The sequence below is a fragment of the Culex pipiens genome, chromosome 3 (genome assembly GCF_016801865.2).
Source record: "Culex pipiens pallens isolate TS chromosome 3, TS_CPP_V2, whole genome shotgun sequence".
Lineage (NCBI taxonomy): Eukaryota > Metazoa > Arthropoda > Insecta > Diptera > Culicidae > Culex > Culex pipiens.
The window spans coordinates 169,349,459-169,367,192 of record NC_068939.1 but is presented as its reverse complement, the minus strand read 5'-3'; the positions used below and the strand labels follow the sequence as shown (position 1 = coordinate 169,367,192).

Here is a 17,734-nt window from a genome sequence, read left to right as displayed (position 1 = left end):
TGTAAAGTGGTGCGTGAACTGTTTTGATTAATTAAAATTGATAGAATAAGTGCTATTTTACATTTTCTGAACATTTTAACAAAAATGTCAATATTTATAGAAAATTATATCAACTGCACTTTTTTCAACAATAAAACGCTCTCGTTAAAAAAAAATTAAAAACAAAATAAAATGTTATCAAAAAATTACATTTTGTTTTCAAATAACCTCTGCGTTACACCCACCCATATCGCGCTAGCCGCTGTAGATCGCGATCATGTCTCGCCAGCTGAAATCTTCGAACGGATCGCCGTAGGCGGTGAGATTTATGCGTGTGAGAGTAATTAACGAGAAGTCGCTAGCACACTTTCTCACCGAGGCCCGTCGTCAGTTTCTTCAGAGGGAGTGTGCAATACGGGTTTGAGTGTTGTTTTCAAAATTTGTTTGTTTACGACAAAACTATAAGAAAATTAAATGAAAATGAAAATAAAATAATGATTAAATTTTAGTCTTTGATATTTTTTTATTTTATTATTAAAATTACATATTGGACCAATGAAAATTTCAATTTAAGATTTTGTCTCCCCCTACCCCCTTTTAAATTTAAAATTTCCTTAAAAAATCAGGGAAAAAATATTGCAAAAAACTTGAGAAGTTGATCGTATTCATGCATTTAAATCAAATAAAGGCATTACATTCTTTTTACAAATTTTGAAATTTGAACCCACAGAAAAAAAAACTCGTTGCCAAACATTATTTTTTCAGCACTTCTCGTATTTATCCAACTCGGTGAACCTCGTTGGATAAATGTACGACTCGTGCTGAACAAAATTTCTTTTTGCGACTTGTTGCATAAACTACTATTTCATAACCTCATTGATTTGTGAAAGCAGCATAACGGTAATCATGATAAGAGTATTTTCCTTTTCTAAAAAATTTTTTAACATAAGGCTTAAAATTTGTTTTTTTTTTCAATTTAATTATGAAAAATATTGCAGCTTTACATAAGCAAATAAAATTTTAATCTATTGACGAATATTTTTCAAAGTGTAAATATTTTTCATATTTTGAAATGGAGCCCCTGTGTTGATAACCATATTTAAGCTTGTTTGGAATGGCAAAATAAAAATTAATGTTTATGGACGATCCAATTTCAGTAAAAAAAATATTTTAAATTGATTTGAGTTGAATAAATACCTAATTAGTTTTAAACTGATTGCTACATTTATTTGTATGAAATAAACATGTTTTGTACTACGCTTTATTTCCTTAGATGTTTTCTTTGGAGTATTGGAAATGGTTTAATTAAATTTGTAATGTCTTAAGAGTCATAAAAAATCAGTATTAGTTACACATGACCAATATGACAAAGAACATTGTACCAAGCTATTAAAATGTATCCAGTTTTAATAATTTTCTGGAAGTTTGATACCAAAATTGTCCAAACTTTAATGTTTCTGTCGCGATTATTGTTATTGACACCGTGGGGAGGTCAAAGTTCTATGTCAAAAAAGTTGAAAAATTCAACAAAAATTCAAGTGGTTTTTTCTGTCTTTAAATAAAATAGACTAAATTTCCCAAACAAATATTTCGAAAAAAATAAATTTACATTGAAAATGCTTGTATAATTGGTTGTAAACTATTCAGGATACATTGAAGAACGTTTATTTCTGCATTTTAAATCAAATAGAGCATTTATAAGCTTTTGACACATTTGAATTATGGAACCACAGGTAGAAAAATACGTGAAAAAATATGTTCATGAATCTATAGATATTTTTCAAATCATTAACAGAGACATAACTGTAATGATTTTTAAAGCTTTTTTTGATTCTTTTTGATTAGTTTTTTTCTGAAAATTAGGCTTAAAATCTAAAATTTAATTTTTATGTAATCGCTAATAAGTATAAAAATAAAAAAAATCTGGATCAATTCGGATCGCTCTGCACTTTTCGACAAATTTGAGGAATTTCACTCTTGACAAAATGTTCACTCAATTGGGTACTAAAGCCCTATGCCAATTTGTATGTACAACGGTAAAAAACACGATCTAAAACCATTTCTGATCACTTTTTTTCATTTTAATGCAAAAAAAAAATTGACAAGACAACATTTTTTCGATGGATCAACTATGTTCCCCTTGGAACGAGCTGTCAAGTAGGAGCTTTTCTGTCAAGAAGGACCGCGAGGTTAATTTTTCAAAATTGATTTAAAAATCCATTTTAAATTCTTTGTGGTCGTACAGAGGGTCATTGTACTCAGAAAAATAAGCTTTATCGCTGTGAACAATAATATCAGCAATCTAAGCTTCATTTTAGGACCCAATTAACACCAACTTCTGGGAAAGAATCAAAATTCCCAAACAATGTCATTGGGCAAGGATTTTCCTAAATTCCTATTTTCCTTGCCACCCTTGTGGCCACTTAATCGGGGCAATAGTTCGGGTTTGGCAATAGGTTTTTGTGGTAAATATTTCAAATGTTAAATTTAATTAATTGAGGCCGTTGCATATATTTTTCAATATTAATCCAATATTCATATTTTATGTTTCTATGTAAAATAATCACAAAATCTCATTATATAGTCCAGACTCCAGACTCGATTATCCGAAGGCCTCGGAAAAATTTCACTTCGGATAATCGAATGAAGAAAAAGAAAAAAAACATCGTAAACTGTTATTGTCGAGCTTAAGAATGACCCCTAAACTACGCTAAAGTGATATCAAAAATTTAAATCCAAGATGGCGGCCAATATGGCGGTGACGAAAAATTGGAGAAAAAATGCATTTTATTATTTAATATGTAATAAACTATTCAAATTTTGCTAAAATGGGGTCGCAGAACTTCAATGTGATGTTTAAAACAAGAGAAAGAAAAAAAAACGAAAAAAAATGTTTTGTTCGTGATTCGATTATTTTAAGTTCCATACAAACCTTCAGATAATCGAACTTCGCATAATCGAGGCTTCGGATAATCGAGTTTGGACCGTAAAATGTTTTTTTTTTATTTTGTAAGAAAAGCTCTCGGTGGATTAAATCGAGTTTTCTTTTATTTATTTTTTTAAGAAAATGAAAATTGACAGATTGACGTATGTCAGTAGCCGGTACACAGCAAAAAATCCGATGGTAAAATCGCATGCAAAAGCATGCACATCACCTTCGTCAAAATAAACACTTAATATTACACACTGCATGTACAATTTTTGCAAACACAAAAAAAAGTTGCAACCGACGGGATTCAAACCCAGCACCAACAGCAAGGCGCCTTAGCCCACTCGGCCATCAGACCTATGAAAAGTTGTAAGGATAAACGCATATATGAGCTTGACATTTCGGTCAAGTAGGTTTCCCTTACTGATGGGCATACATATTTCAGGGTGTAAAATCACATAACATTGCATAAAATAATGCAATATTTATTTTACACCCTGGCCTTTTACACGCAGCTGGATCACTACTTTTTTAGGTGTGTACTTAGCGATGAAAAAGAATGTTAAATCTTGATTTTTTTGGAATTTAAGTTAAGTTAAGTAAACACCTTTTTTGTCCACTCTAAGTACCACCGTGCTCCCCCGCGGATTAGTATTCGTTCTTCAACCACGCTCTCTCACGGGGTTGAGAGCGATTAGCTCTCACCTCACAAGCCGAATCCCAATCGTTCGCTCACGGTCGTCTCCCGTCGGCGCCTACTGCTACTGCTCGCTGAGACAGTGCGCGGATTTATCCTCTAACGAACGAACGCGCGCGCGGCCGGCTCCGTCTCGCCACGGCGTGTCTTCTTCTTTTAGTAATATCGAGCGAGCGTTCGCCGTTGCACGCTCCTCCGTGTGTCATTTTACACCTAGTAGGCCGGTCTTTTTTTGTTCGTTCGTTCCGCTTTTTTTTTAGCTTAGTTTAGTCGTTTTTATCGTTGTGTTCCGTCGTACCAACACCGACGGGCGTCGTGTTGTTTAATTAGGTGTGCAAATCCCTCTCAAATTTGTGCGCGGGCCACGTTTTTTATTCGGAGTTGCGCTTATTTATTTGTAAACGAAGCCGCAGCCGCCGCCGCCATCTTCGACCTCCTTCCAAATACACACTCAAAAGAGGGTGAGAGACGCGCCAAAGTTCAAGTGCACACTGATAAGGCGCGCAACTGTCAACTGTTTGGAGTAGCGGCCGAGCGCGGCCCTCGTGTGTATGCAAACGGCTCTGCCAAATCCCGAAAGCGGTATAGTTTTATATACCTACCTCTACATATTGTTATATTTATAAAACATTAGGATTTAATTTTCCGTGCAGTCCGCAACGTGCTGCCGAGGCCTGCTGCGATCGTGCAAACCCAACTCAAATTCGGCCGGCGTGCATGTGCCTAGTATAGTAAGTACACACCATCGCGTCATTAGTCACTCCCGACTCAACTCGCGCGTCACTACCACCGGCAGCTGAACAAACTGTCAAACTAGCCTACTACCACAGACACGAATCCGTCAGCTGTTTTGCGGGTTTCGCGCAGCAGGTGGTAATCGAAATGCACACGCACACACACATGTAAAAATGTTTCGTTTTCACTTTCGAGCTTAATCCGCGGTGCCTCCCACACACGCACCCTGAAAAAAAACCCTTAACAAAAAAAAGTCGCACACACAAAACAACAAAAAAGAGAATGTGTTTTTGGTTGCTCCACGCCTACTCCGTGTTTGGTGAGAGCTGGAAAGGTTGAATTTGGTTGGCGTTGGAGTGCGAATTTGATATTAACATTGAATTCAATTTCTCGAAAAAGCCACTTTCAAAGTTGAGTAGCTTTTGGCACAGTGGATCACCATGCGTCTCCATTAGAACATTCTAACTAACAGGGCTGAAATGGAGACGCTTGGTACATGATAGATAGTACAAGCATGCTAGCAGGGTAGTAGCTTTTTATGCTGTTTACAATTTAGCCCAATTTTACCCGTTTAGTTTTGGCATCAAAATCATTTACCAAGCATCATAATGAAAAAATAATAATTGAAGCATTGTCTCAAAAAGCAAAAAGAAGATAGATTAAAAAAAACGCCGGACAAATTGTACTGTTTACAAACATTGGTCGTATATGATAAGAAAACAACAAAAATTTGACGTCTGACGCTTAACCCATGAATGTATTAGTGAGACTGAAATTTCGCCGATACGTCACGAAGGGGAAAAGAAAAGAGCTTCTTTTATTTTGGAATTGAACATTGGTTGTCTGGGACGCTAACTCGTCGGCCATCAGGAGATGTACACTATAGGAGTGAATGGATCCGTAGTCATTTTTACAATTTTATTGAAAAACATAAACAAAATAATCTATGTTCAAACGCGGTTTAACAATTACAAGAAACTTTTTTCGCTGTAGAGTTTGAGCGTAAAAAATAAATTTATTTTACGTTGCCTGTTTAAATATAAGCTTAAGTTTAAGTATTGGTTGATTTATTTATACGGATGTGAGACAAAAGACATTAGATAATTTTTTGTTTCAAAAATATGAGCAAATCCTTAAAAAGTTTTGTAAGATAAGCATAAGCATAGGTGCCCACCCGCAGTTGCTACTCCGTTATTGACCAGGACCTCCAGAATAGCGTGGCTCACGGATATATGAAAAAGACAAAAGTGTTTAATTCCAAACGCCTCGACCGGATTTTTGTAGCAATATGGCCCCAGAACATAGCCTGAAACTTTGAGCGCATTTGGTTAAGGTTTAGTACTTCCACCATTGACCTGAAGTTAGTATGGAACTTTTAAAGATTTACTATGGGAAATTTTCACTTTTAACCTCTTCTTAGATAAAGTTTCCCAAAACCCAATCAAATTTTCTTATTCTCAAGTTTCTTATAGGTTTTGATCCGGGGAACAACTTTGTAGAACATCGCAAAGCGCTAGGAATTGATCCTGAAAAGATACAGGATATTTTTTGGAGCTAGGAATTTTTTTTAACGTGCTCTAAAAATTTGCCTGTATCTTTCCGGGATTAATTCCTAGCGCTTTGTGATGTTCTACAAAGTTGTTCCCCGGATCGAAACCTATAAGAAACCACTACTTTGAGAAAAAATCATAGGGCATAGGAAAATATACTCGAAGAAGAGTTAAAAAGTTGAAAATAAATAAATTAAATTTATTGAAATTTCTTTATAACTTCAGGTCAATGGTGGAAGTTCTAAACCTTAACCAAATGCGCTCAAAATTTCAGGCTATGTTTTGGGGCCATATTGCTACAAAATTCCGGTTGAGGCGTTCGAAATTGAACACTTTTGTCTTTTTCATATATCCGTGAGCCACGCTACTCCAGAAGTTACATCCACGAGCCGTGGAAGATGAGTGGGTGCTATCTTTCCTCGCTTCGCAACTTCTCAAAGGCCCCTATCATGCTGATCAATACCGGCGCCGGCCACGACCAGTGGTAGGGTCACGGGGAAGTGGATGGGAATGTTAGTCCGATACTTGAGTGATAGAGACCGCCCAATCGACTGCTTCTCCGACAAAGTATCACATGAGTTTTGAGGGGGTTAGTAGATGGGTATGAGGTCAGGATTCACGAGTGGCAGTGATGTGACCATGAGCATTTTGTTTATCGGTTGAAATTTTTAAATCTTAGGCAGCCGGCTGCGGAAAGATAGATAATTGATTATTTAAAATGGTTTATTTTTATCGAACGCGTGCCAGCCGAGCAGTAGTGCTATGGGCTGGACTTATCAGTATAATTTTACTGTTTTTACAATTTAGATAACGCGAGCAAATTTCAAAAATAGTAAATAAATGACGCTTTACTCTTCATAAAATCGATAGTTTGATGAGTTAATACTAAAACTGAAAGTTGGAATAAATTTTTACGATCATTTACGACGAAAATTATCGCGAAAAAAACCGGACTGCGCGTCCCCAGAAGCACTGCACTTCAATCCTTAAAAAGTTTTGTAAGATAAAATCTAAATTCTTCTTTCAGTAATATTCAATTCAATCCAAATAATTTCATTACTACATAATCAATTCCAATTTCGTATTTCTTGTAACCTAATAGAGCTATGGATTTCCTTTCAACTATGATTTATAAATCTATAAATCTATCTATATAATTGGGTATTCTAACAATGTATTGTATACAATGATATTTTATTTACTTTTGCATTATTTCAAACATGAGCAGCTCAGTTGTATGAGAAAAATTCAAACTCAGTCATATTTTCCAGAACTTTATTTTCTTAGAATATATTTTTCTAGTCTTTCATTTTTCAGATTCAAACATACTCTTGATTATTTGATTTTTTTTTGTGAGGTTTTCAATTTATTTAAAATAATTCATTCGTTCTTGCATCAGTAATGTTTTGTGAGTTTTACCATTCTTTCAAACATGAACAGTTTTTGAAAAAAAATTGTGAGATTTTTTTAATGAAGGCATATTTTAATATTCTTTTAAATTTATTTCTTGTCTCTGTTAATTTGGAAGATTTTCAATTCCTCAAACATGAGCATTTCTTTAAAAAGTTTTATGAAAAAAAGTATAAACTCAAATATATTTTAAAAGAAACTTCGATTATTTCAAAATAATTTAAATAACATTTATGTTCTATAGCCACAGTTTCAAAACAATTTATTTTCCTTCAGTGTTTTTTTACGATTTTTTGTTTTCATTCTTTTAAAGTTTTATTTTTTACAGTGTTATGAGATTGTTTTTTTTAGTTCAAAAATATTTTTAAATTCTTTCAAATCAAACCAAATTTGGCTAAGTATTTTTGTGAGCATTTATGTTCTTTTAAAAATGTACAGTTCCTTAAAAAAAGTTTATAAGAAAAAGCCTTCGCACATACATGTTATAGAGAACCCAATCAAATTTTGAAATTATTTATTCTTGTATCAGTATTAACCAGAAACGTTTGTTAACGTTTCTTGTTTTTTTAGACTTTCAAAAATAAAATCCTGAATTAACCTTTTCTAGTCATGTCATATTAAAAATTAAATATAAATGATGCCAGTCAATTTAAAATTACAGATAAGTAGACTTTATAAATTATCCTTAATTATCTTTAAGTCTAAATAGGTACAGGAGATTTTAGAGCAATACATTTTTAAATCGGAATCCTAATTTTGTTGTTCTGTTTGTGTTTTAGCCGAAATCAATGACACAAAAATCAAAACATTGTGCATGAAATATGTCCTGGTTTGCCAAAGATGCTGGTGTTTGATGAAAAATAATTAAATGTGATTTTTTTTTCAAACTTGACATCATAAATATATAAAAATATAATACCTAGTCTTTTCTAAAATATTAAAAAAATTATAGAAAATATATTTAAAATAATATTTTTAACGATTTTCCTTACAAAAACAAATTAATGCTGATACAAATACCGTGTACAAATATGAATGCTTTAAAATTCTTATTGATTACTAAGTTTTCAACTGATTATCTATTTTCACAACCAAATCTGAATTCCCAGACCATTTTTTTTTTTTCAATTTCGGGAATTCTCGGGATAAAATATGAAAAATCCCTGGATTCGGGAATTCCCGATTTTGGAAAAATCTCGGGAATGTTGTCCCTGGAATTCCCGGGATGGACGCTCTACGAAAAAATAAGATTTTTTAGATTTAATTTGAAACATGTGGAACAGACACATAATGCTTTGTTAGAAAAATAATATAATATTCGACTTTTGTCATACATTCAAATTAAAAACATTCCTTTATTTGCAAAAAAAAAATGGGTGATAAAAAAGGCAACAAAATTATGTTATAATTTCAAACCTTACTATCATTTTTTAACGAACTGAAACACAAATGCTTATACATTGTTTTTTAATTATTCTGCCGACAATTTTGTTTTTAAATTTCATTGAATTTATGCAAATATTGTTTTACCATTGATTCAAAAAAATGTAACCTTGATAGATTTCAATCGATTTTGCAATTTTTAAAATGAAAACTTAAATTTTGAGTCTTAATTATTTTTGTTTTGCCCCCTGATTCTTCGAGATTTTTTTAAAGGGATGGGGGTACACTGAAATAAAAAAAAAGTACAAAATTCCTTTATTCTAGGAATTTTGCCTCCTTTCCTTATTTAGTAATTTGGCTTCCTTCTTCGCAAGAAGTAACCAAATTCCTAAATTTGACAGCATGCTTTGCCAGCTAAATTTAACTGGTGGCGCCAACTACATTTCAATTGTTGTACTTGAAAAAAGCTCTGGATAAGCTTGAAAGCACTGAAAGCGACATCTACCGGCCGGTAAGCTAAGCTTGTGATATGTGGCATTATTTTTAACCAAAAACTTCTGATTTTAATGATTTTTTAACATAAAAACGACAAAAAATAATAAACTTTATTTACCATATTGCTTGTTATTGATGAATTCGACGACGTTTTTTCCGCTAGGTTCGCTGTTGTTCCAGCGGTGTTCGGAATGACAGCCCCCATACAGTTTGAGCAGTTTTTAGGGAAAAATCGCGTTTATGATGAAAAATCAAGCATTTTCAGAAAAGTGGGGCATTGCAAAGTGTGGCAATTTCGCTAACGATCATAATGCGTGGTGATTTGTAGTGATTAATTGTGACTGGTATTTTATTTAAACGATTTTTCTAAAAAGATGATCGATATTTTGGATAACTTGAGTTAAATGTTGCAAAAGTTAAAAGTAATGATGAAATGTTATGTAAAAGTGTTTAAACTTTACTTTTCTTCCCCTTTGACCAAAGTATTGACCTTAAAAATGCATTTTGGTGATTTTTTGGAATTTTTTGTAAAAATTCGAATAACTGGCAATTTTTTGAAAAAATTATTGTAATTATGCTGTAATATGACTCTAATAGTTTGTTCTATCAATAATACACACATAAGGAGCATTATCAATCAAATAAATCATATTTAAATCAATTTATCAAAAGATCTTTTTGGTAAATTTGAGAAAAAAACATGAAAAATTAACTCAGCCCATATGATTTATACATCATTCGATTCGTTTATGCAATTGCCACACTTTACAATAACTTTCATCGACGTTAAAAAATATTTGAAGGAAATAAAAATCAAAAACTGCAAAAAAAAATAATATTTCCAAGCACGCTGTCATTCCGAACATCGTTGCGTAGTGCTTCTACTCGCCACCAGGATGCGTGCACGTTTCTGTCGAATCTCTCAATTACATGTCAACAAATTTCAACAATAACACACTAACACAAGTTTCTCAAAAAGTTAGCAATTCGCACGAAAACGTTTCAAAAGGCCTGCCGGAACTGGAATCTGCCACAAGCGCTTAGACGTGTCCGGATTGTGGGGCTGGGACGTCGGTCGGTTTCAAGAAGCGGCCCCCGGTGTCTGGAGGTAGGTGAGCAGCCGCCGGAACCGATTTCAGCTTGCATCTTTAACGGCCCACTTGTTCAACCCGCTGTATCTTTTCAGCTCTGCCTGCGGGGAAAAATGAAAATCCTTATTTCTTTTTCCGATTAGTTTCCACAGTTTCCTTACCGCAGGTCCGGTTCCAACAGATCACCGACGTTGACCGCGCCTCTGCTCTGTCACGAAAACATCCCGGATTTGTGATCTGGAACAAATCGTGCATTTTCTATCAAAAAACACTTAAATTCAGCCTGTTTTTTTCAGACAACTTACCAGAAAACACAATACGGAACGCCCGATGACCGGTTCAACAACGGGTTCGCAAAATGGTCCATTCCGGTTAGGAATTCTGCAACAATTTGCGGACACCTTGGCTACACGTTTTGAACTGTTTTCGGGTTTGCTTGTTGTGTCAACTGAGAGCTTTCAATCGACGGGTCATTCAGAAATAACGAACATCAAAGGGTCATACAAATATTACGTATTTTGATCTTAATACAAGTTTTTTCACTAAGCAAATCAAAATGGAGATTTTGAAATGAGTATTTTCCATTTTTATAATGGACAATCAATTTAAAAAATTTCAAGAATTTAAAAATATTATAATGATAAAAACATTTCAAAGTTTTAAAAAAAATATTAATTTTGAAATTGATTATTCGATTTCTAAAGAAAACTACTAATTTCAAAATCATCATAAAACAGTTCAGACTCGATTACCCGAAGCCTCGATTATCCGAAGATCGATTATCCGAAGGTTTGTATGGGACTTTGGATAAGCGAATCATGCACTGAAGATAAAAATTACGCCCAAAATGTGTCGATCCGACACATTGAATGTGTAAACCGCGTTGTTTTGAAATCGATGTGTGGCTTTTACACATCACGATGGCTTTTGGTCAAAAATCCATCAAATGTGTAAATTGCTTTTTCGCCTGTTTCACCAAAGTTGCCACTGGGTGTCGCCACGGTCGCCACCAGACTTGGACTTTGACGTTTGCAAGAAGTGAAAAATAAAACATGCGGTTTTCACTGTCTGCCTGCAAATCTTTTGGTAATTTTAGTTATTTGGGTGTTAACATTGCAAATTTAATTGATTTTCTTCCTCAGCCTCGCCACGGTTTCTCCGGTCAAGTCAGCTACTGTGTTCCTGCAAAGATTCGCTTCCGTTTTCAACTACACTTTTCTTCTCCTGCTCGACGTCGCGTCCCGGAGGTGGTTCAATAGAACAGTTCGTTGGCTGCTGATTCTGGACTGCGTTGTCTAGGTTTATTCAACGTAAACGGCCCTAGACGGGAAGCCGGTCCGTTCCGGATGTTGGACAGTACGGCGAGATGAGCGGGCCTCGGATTGGCGTACTTGAGCGGTCCGTGAAAGCAAATCAAGCCTGAAAGATGTGCAAAAGGATGAATTTGTGCAACCGGCAGTTGCAGGTTACAATCCCTACCATTGCCAAGAGCGTACACGTTTACTCCCGACGTTTACAAGGGGAACCTGTTGAAGAGGGAGAATCTGCCGACACAACCAGCGCCTCCAAGCACAAATAACATCCGTTGAACGCTGCTGAAAGTATAGCTGCATCCGGCTGCAAGGCTGAGAAGCATCGATACGGTCCGCGAAATCAAATCGAATTTGAAAGCCCTGTCCAAACCATCTAATTATCGTCGGGTGCAGTTTAATTGGTAAGTTTAACTTAGTGTTTGCGAAGCAAAAAGATTTGAAAATTATCTTGTTTTCAGTACCCTCCGGAAGTCTTAAATCAACTTAAATCGAACGGTAACGGTACAGCTGTGACCATCTTCAAATCTTCGGCATGGGATATGACTTTCTAGGTTAAGCGGACGATGGTGATAAGCCCTCCGAATTGCTCTAATATAGAACGACAGTCGCGACGCAACGAGCTGACTGTGAGAAGTGCAAGAATTTTTAGCGGAAGCCCAACTGACGAGTGGGACGTGCAGCATAGGGATTTCGTCCTTTATTCCAGCAGCAGGTTCGCGGGTGTTCACGGGGACCAGTCTAGAAAAGATTCTGCAAAAGCACAGGTAAGGCTGAGTCTAACCAGCATAGGTTTCAAATCATTAAAAATCTATTTTTTTACAGTGCTCCCAGCCGCTGACGGGTGCAACATTGGGTATCGGTCAACGAGCAACGTGGGACTCTGTGCGTATCAAGCAGATCGAAATTGTCCTCATTCAAGCCCCAAACGAGCCCAAGGACAAGAAGATCCGGATGTGCAAAAGCTGATGCAAGCTACGTTGGAGAAGTCTAGCTAAACATTGTAATAGGGCCTAAGCCGAAGTGTAAACAAAGAGTCTATCCTGCTCGTGCCAAATGTAAACATCAACTGACGTGAGCAGGATAGACTCTTTGTTTACACTTCGGCTTCGGTCCTTTTACATTGTTTTGCTTGAAGTATGAATATAAATGCACCGCCGTTGGACCGGACTCCAACCGTAGCTGAAGGACAAATGTGCACGTGTCGTACAATCCGGACCGCGCAAGACGGTTGGTCCTTCCATCGGGGTGCAAACTACCGGACCACCAGCAGCTGTAGCGACCGCTTGACTCGATGAGGTGCTACAAACCGATGTCCAAGTGAAGTGATATGTTTCAATGCAATGTTATTTATAAATTGAATAAAATTTGATTTTTCACGTTTTTTTAACCAAAAAAAACAAACCAAACAAAAAAAAGTTTTTTCCATTCACCAACACGTGGCAGCACAATATTTCCGCTATTCGAAAGCTTCACATTTTTGCCACCAGGTGGCCACCACCAATACAAAATTTACACATTGGATGCGTTTTTGACCAAAATCCAGCCAATGTGTTCCGGGCTGTTTACACGGCGCGATGGTTGAAGCGTGGTCTTGTGCGAAAATGGTTGGATTCAACGCTTTTTGGTGTAATTCTGATCTTCAGTGTGAACAAAAAAAAATCCGTTTTTTCAATGTCTTATTTTTAACATCAAATTTGAGTTCTGTGCTGTGACCCCATTTTAGTCAAATTTGAATGATTGATTGCAAATTAAATAAAAAATGCATTTATTCTATACTTCATCACCGCTATTTTGTCCGCCATCTTAAATTATGGGAGTTTAGGTGTTAAGCTTGACAATCAATAAAAGACAATGAAAAACATTTTTTTTTCTGATTCGGATATCCGAAGTTTCGATTATCCGAAGTGCAATTTTGCCAAGGCCTTCGGATAATCAAGTCTGGACTGTAATTTGTTTCATGGAATAGCTGAAATTTGTTTGAATCAAAAGCTCCAAAATTAAAAAAAAAAAAACAATAATATTAAAAACTTCAAAAAATTTCAAAATGAAAAATTTAAAAAAGAACAGAAAATTTTCAAAAAAAGTTAAAAATTTAAAAATGTTTCAAAGATTCTAAAATTTTCAAAGATTTCCTAATTTAATTCATAATAATATTTTCTAGCTATTTTTGTTTATTTTAACATAATTGTATGCTTCTATGATTTAGTACCATCGCACAAATTCCTCAATTTAATTCAAAATGATATTTTCTTGTATTTTTTTCTATTTTAACATATTTCTATACTTCTATGATTTGGTGTCATCGCAAAAGTGCCCAAAATTAATTAAAAGTAATATGTTCTTGTTATTTTTGTTACTTTAAACATAATTTTATTATTCTTTGATTTAGTGCCATCGCACAATTACCCCAATCGGATTTAAAAATATGTTTAATTGATATGTTTGACTATTTTCAAATCTTTCCATGCAAGAATGATCAAGTGCCATTGCACAAGTGCCCTAAATTAATTCAAATAGAATGGACAAACATTGCATGAAAATATTATTTTGAATTCGATTGGATAATCGCGCAGATCATTGAAGCTCAGAAAAATGTTTAAAAATACACAAATAGCAATAAAATGATATTTTAATTCCGATTGCGATGGCACTAAATCATTAAAGCATAAAAATGTGATAAAATGTTCATGAAATACGAGAAAATATTATTTTGAATTAAATTGGGACACTTGTGCGAAGGCACTGAATTATAGAAGCATAGAAATATTAGAAAATGGTTAAAAATTACAAGCAATATACTATGAATTAAAATATTTAAAACACTTAAAAATACTTTAAATAATTGATTTACTTTAAAAACTTTAAATACTTTAAATACTTTAAATACTTTAAATACTTTACATACTTTAGAAACTCTAAATACTTTAAATATTTGAGCATGAGCATGAGCATGAGCATGAGAGACCACCCATGGTTGTCCTTCTCCGTTGCTGAACAGGACCGTAATATCCTATCAATACAACCGACCATACGCTTGAACGATCTAATGGTGTTTCCCTTATCAACAGCATGTATGAATGCGCTGAAAAGATAAAACATCAAGATCATTAAAACTAGATCTGGAGCAAATAGGTAACAGTCGTTGGCCACCAACGGCGCCCGCCATGTCAGTTTGTAGATCTCGGGGGATTGGGACGGGAATGTTAGTTAGCACAGGTTGCTACAAAGGGTGGGTTCTATACGATATCCACACCCCCACGTGTGCCGGAAAACTACTTCTACTTGGGATTTTGTTAGTGGGTAAGGGTAATGGCCAGGATTCAACATAGAGGATGATGATGCGACCCAATAATCAATAAATTTTGTTTAATGGTGTGATGTATTATGCATTCTCAAGGCAAACAGTCTGAGGATGCGGATGAGATTATTCCGGGTTATTTGGTGTTGAGTTTAGCATAAATGATTCAATCTTAGACAGCCGGCTGTGGAAAGATAAAACCAAATAAAATGCGAAAACGCGAAACCGCCCGGACCGAAATACACACACAATCGGGGGAAAAACAAAGACGGAAACGGCAACGAAAATCCGGCGTGTTGACCGCGACGCGCAACGTTCAAATTCTCCAAAGCAACTGTCAACATCGCGGAATCGTCCGGGTCGAAATACACACACAGTCGGGGGGAAAACAAAGACGGAAACGGCAACGATAATCCGGCGTGTTATCCGCGACGCGCAACGTTCAAATTCTCCAAAGCAACTGTCAACATCGCGGAATCGTCCGGGTCGAAATACACACACAATCGGGGGAAAAACAAAGACGGAAACGGCAACGAAAATCCGGCGTGTTGACCGCGACGCGCAACGTTCAAATTCTCCAAAGCAACTGTCAACATCGCGGAATCGTCCGGGTCGAAATACACACACAGTCGGGGGGAAAACAAAGACGGAAACGGCAACGATAATCCGGCGTGTTATCCGCGACGCGCAACGTTCAAATTCTCCAAAGCAACTGTCAACATCGCGGAATCGTCCGGGTCGAAATACACACACAATCGGGGGAAAAACAAAGACGGAAACGGCAACGAAAATCCGGCGTGTTGACCGCGACGCGCAACGTTCAAATTCTCCAAAGCAACTGTCAACATCGCGGAATCGTCCGGGTCGAAATACACACACAGTCGGGGGGAAAACAAAGACGGAAACGGCAACGAAAATCCGGCGTGTTATCCGCGACGAGCACCGTTCAAATTCTCCAAAGCAACTGTCCTCTAAATACTTTAAATATTTTAATAACTTAAATACTTTAAATAGTTTGAATACTTTAAATACTTGCAATATTTAAAAAAAAATTAAAAACTTAAAATACTTAAAATATTATAAAATCTTTAAATACTTGAAATACTTAAAATACTTAAAATACTTAAAATACTTAAAATACTTAAAATACTTAAAATACTTAAAATACTTAAAATACTTAAAATACTTAAAATACTTAAATACTTAAAATACTTAAAATACTTAAAATACTTAAAATACTTAAAATACTTAAAATACTTAAAATACTTAAAATACTTAAAATACTTAAAATACTTTCAATACTTTAAAATGTTTAATAACTTAAAATATTTTAAAATCTTTAAATTCTTAAAATACATAAAATACTTTAAATACTTTAAATGCATTAAATACTTTAATTACTTAAATACTTAAAATAGTTTGAATAATTTAAATACATTAAATACTTAAAATACTTAAATACTTTAAATAGTTTGAATACTTTAAATACTTTAAATACTTTAAATACTTTAAATACTTTAAATACTTTAAATACTTTAAATACTTTAAATACTTTAAATACTTTAAATACTTTAAATACTTTAAATACTTTAAATACTTTAAATACTTTAAATACTTTAAGTACTTCAAATACTTTAAATACTTTAAATACTTGAAATTCTTTAAATACTTAAAATAATTAAAATACTTAAAATACTTTAAAAACATTAAATACTTTAAATACTTTAAATACTTTAAATACTTTAAATACTTTAAATACTTTAAATACTTTAAATACTTTAAATACTTTAAATACTTTAAATACTTGAAATTCTTTAAATACTTAAAATAATTAAAATACTTAAAATACTTTAAAAACATTAAATACTTTAAATACTTCAAATACTTTAAATACTTTAAATACTTTAAATACTTTAAATACTTTAAATACTTTAAATACTTTAAATACTTTAAATACTTTAAATACTTTAAATACTTTAAATACTTTAAATACTTTAAATACTTTAAATACTTGAAATACTTTTAATACTTTAAATACTTTAAATACTTTAAATACTTTAAATACTTTAAATACTTTAAATACTTTAAATACTTTAAATACTTTAAATACTTTAAATACTTTAAATACTTTAAATACTTTAAATACTTTAAATACTTTAAATACTTTAAATACTTTAAATACTTTAAATACTTTAAATACTTTAAATACTTTAAATACTTTAAATACTTTAAATACTTTAAATACTTTAAATACTTTAAATACTTTAAATACTTTAAATACTTTAAATACTTTAAATACTTTAAATACTTTAAATACTTTAAATACTTTAAATACTTTAAATACTTTAAATACTTTAAATACTTTAAATACTTTAAATACTTTAAATACTTTAAATACTTTAAATACTTTAAATACTTAAATTAATTAAAATACTTAAAATACATAAAATGCTTAAAATACTTAAAATACTTAAAATACTTAAAATACTTAAAAGTCATAAAAAACTTTAAATACTTTGAATACTTTAAATACTTTAAAAACTTTAAATACTATTAAATACTTTAAATACTTTAAATACTTTAAATACTTTAAATACTTTAAATACTTTAAATACTTTAAATACTTTAAATACTTTAAATACTTTAAATACTTTAAGTACTTCAAATACTTTAAATACTTTAAATACTTGAAATTCTTTAAATACTTAAAATAATTAAAATACTTAAAATACTTTAAAAACATTAAATACTTTAAATACTTTAAATACTTTAAATACTTTAAATACTTTAAATACTTTAAATACTTTAAATACTTTAAATACTTTAAATACTTTAAATACTTTAAATACTTGAA

The 17,734-nt window shown here is 33.3% G+C and overlaps 2 protein-coding genes and 1 long non-coding RNA gene across 8 annotated transcripts in view; 1 reads left to right on the top strand and 2 right to left on the bottom strand.

Moving 5' to 3' along the window:
* The window catches only part of LOC120417667 (G protein-activated inward rectifier potassium channel 3-like), a 241,409-nt gene that overhangs the window by 162,124 nt on the left and 61,551 nt on the right, over positions 1–17,734 (bottom strand). The gene's annotated exons all lie outside the window — the stretch shown is intronic.
* LOC120417668 (serine/threonine-protein phosphatase 2B catalytic subunit 2-like) overlaps positions 1–17,734 on the top strand; it is a 162,356-nt gene that overhangs the window by 128,781 nt on the left and 15,841 nt on the right. The window contains exons 1-2 of one of the 5 annotated variants that reach the window (XM_039579795.2): positions 3,681–4,187; positions 4,259–4,336. The exons of 2 other annotated variants lie outside the window; for them this stretch is intronic. The gene's annotated coding sequence lies outside the window, so the exon portion shown is untranslated. Of the gene's footprint in view, positions 1–3,680; positions 4,188–4,239; positions 4,337–17,734 lie in introns of those variants that run through there. 2 more of the 5 variants (XM_039579797.2, XM_039579798.2) reach the window with 2 other exon arrangements.
* LOC120417675 (uncharacterized) lies at positions 10,294–10,730 on the bottom strand. The gene is made up of 3 exons (XR_005605496.1): positions 10,575–10,730; positions 10,431–10,506; positions 10,294–10,370 (listed from the first exon to the last, which is right to left on the bottom strand). It is a non-coding gene; the product is annotated as an uncharacterized LOC120417675 (long non-coding RNA).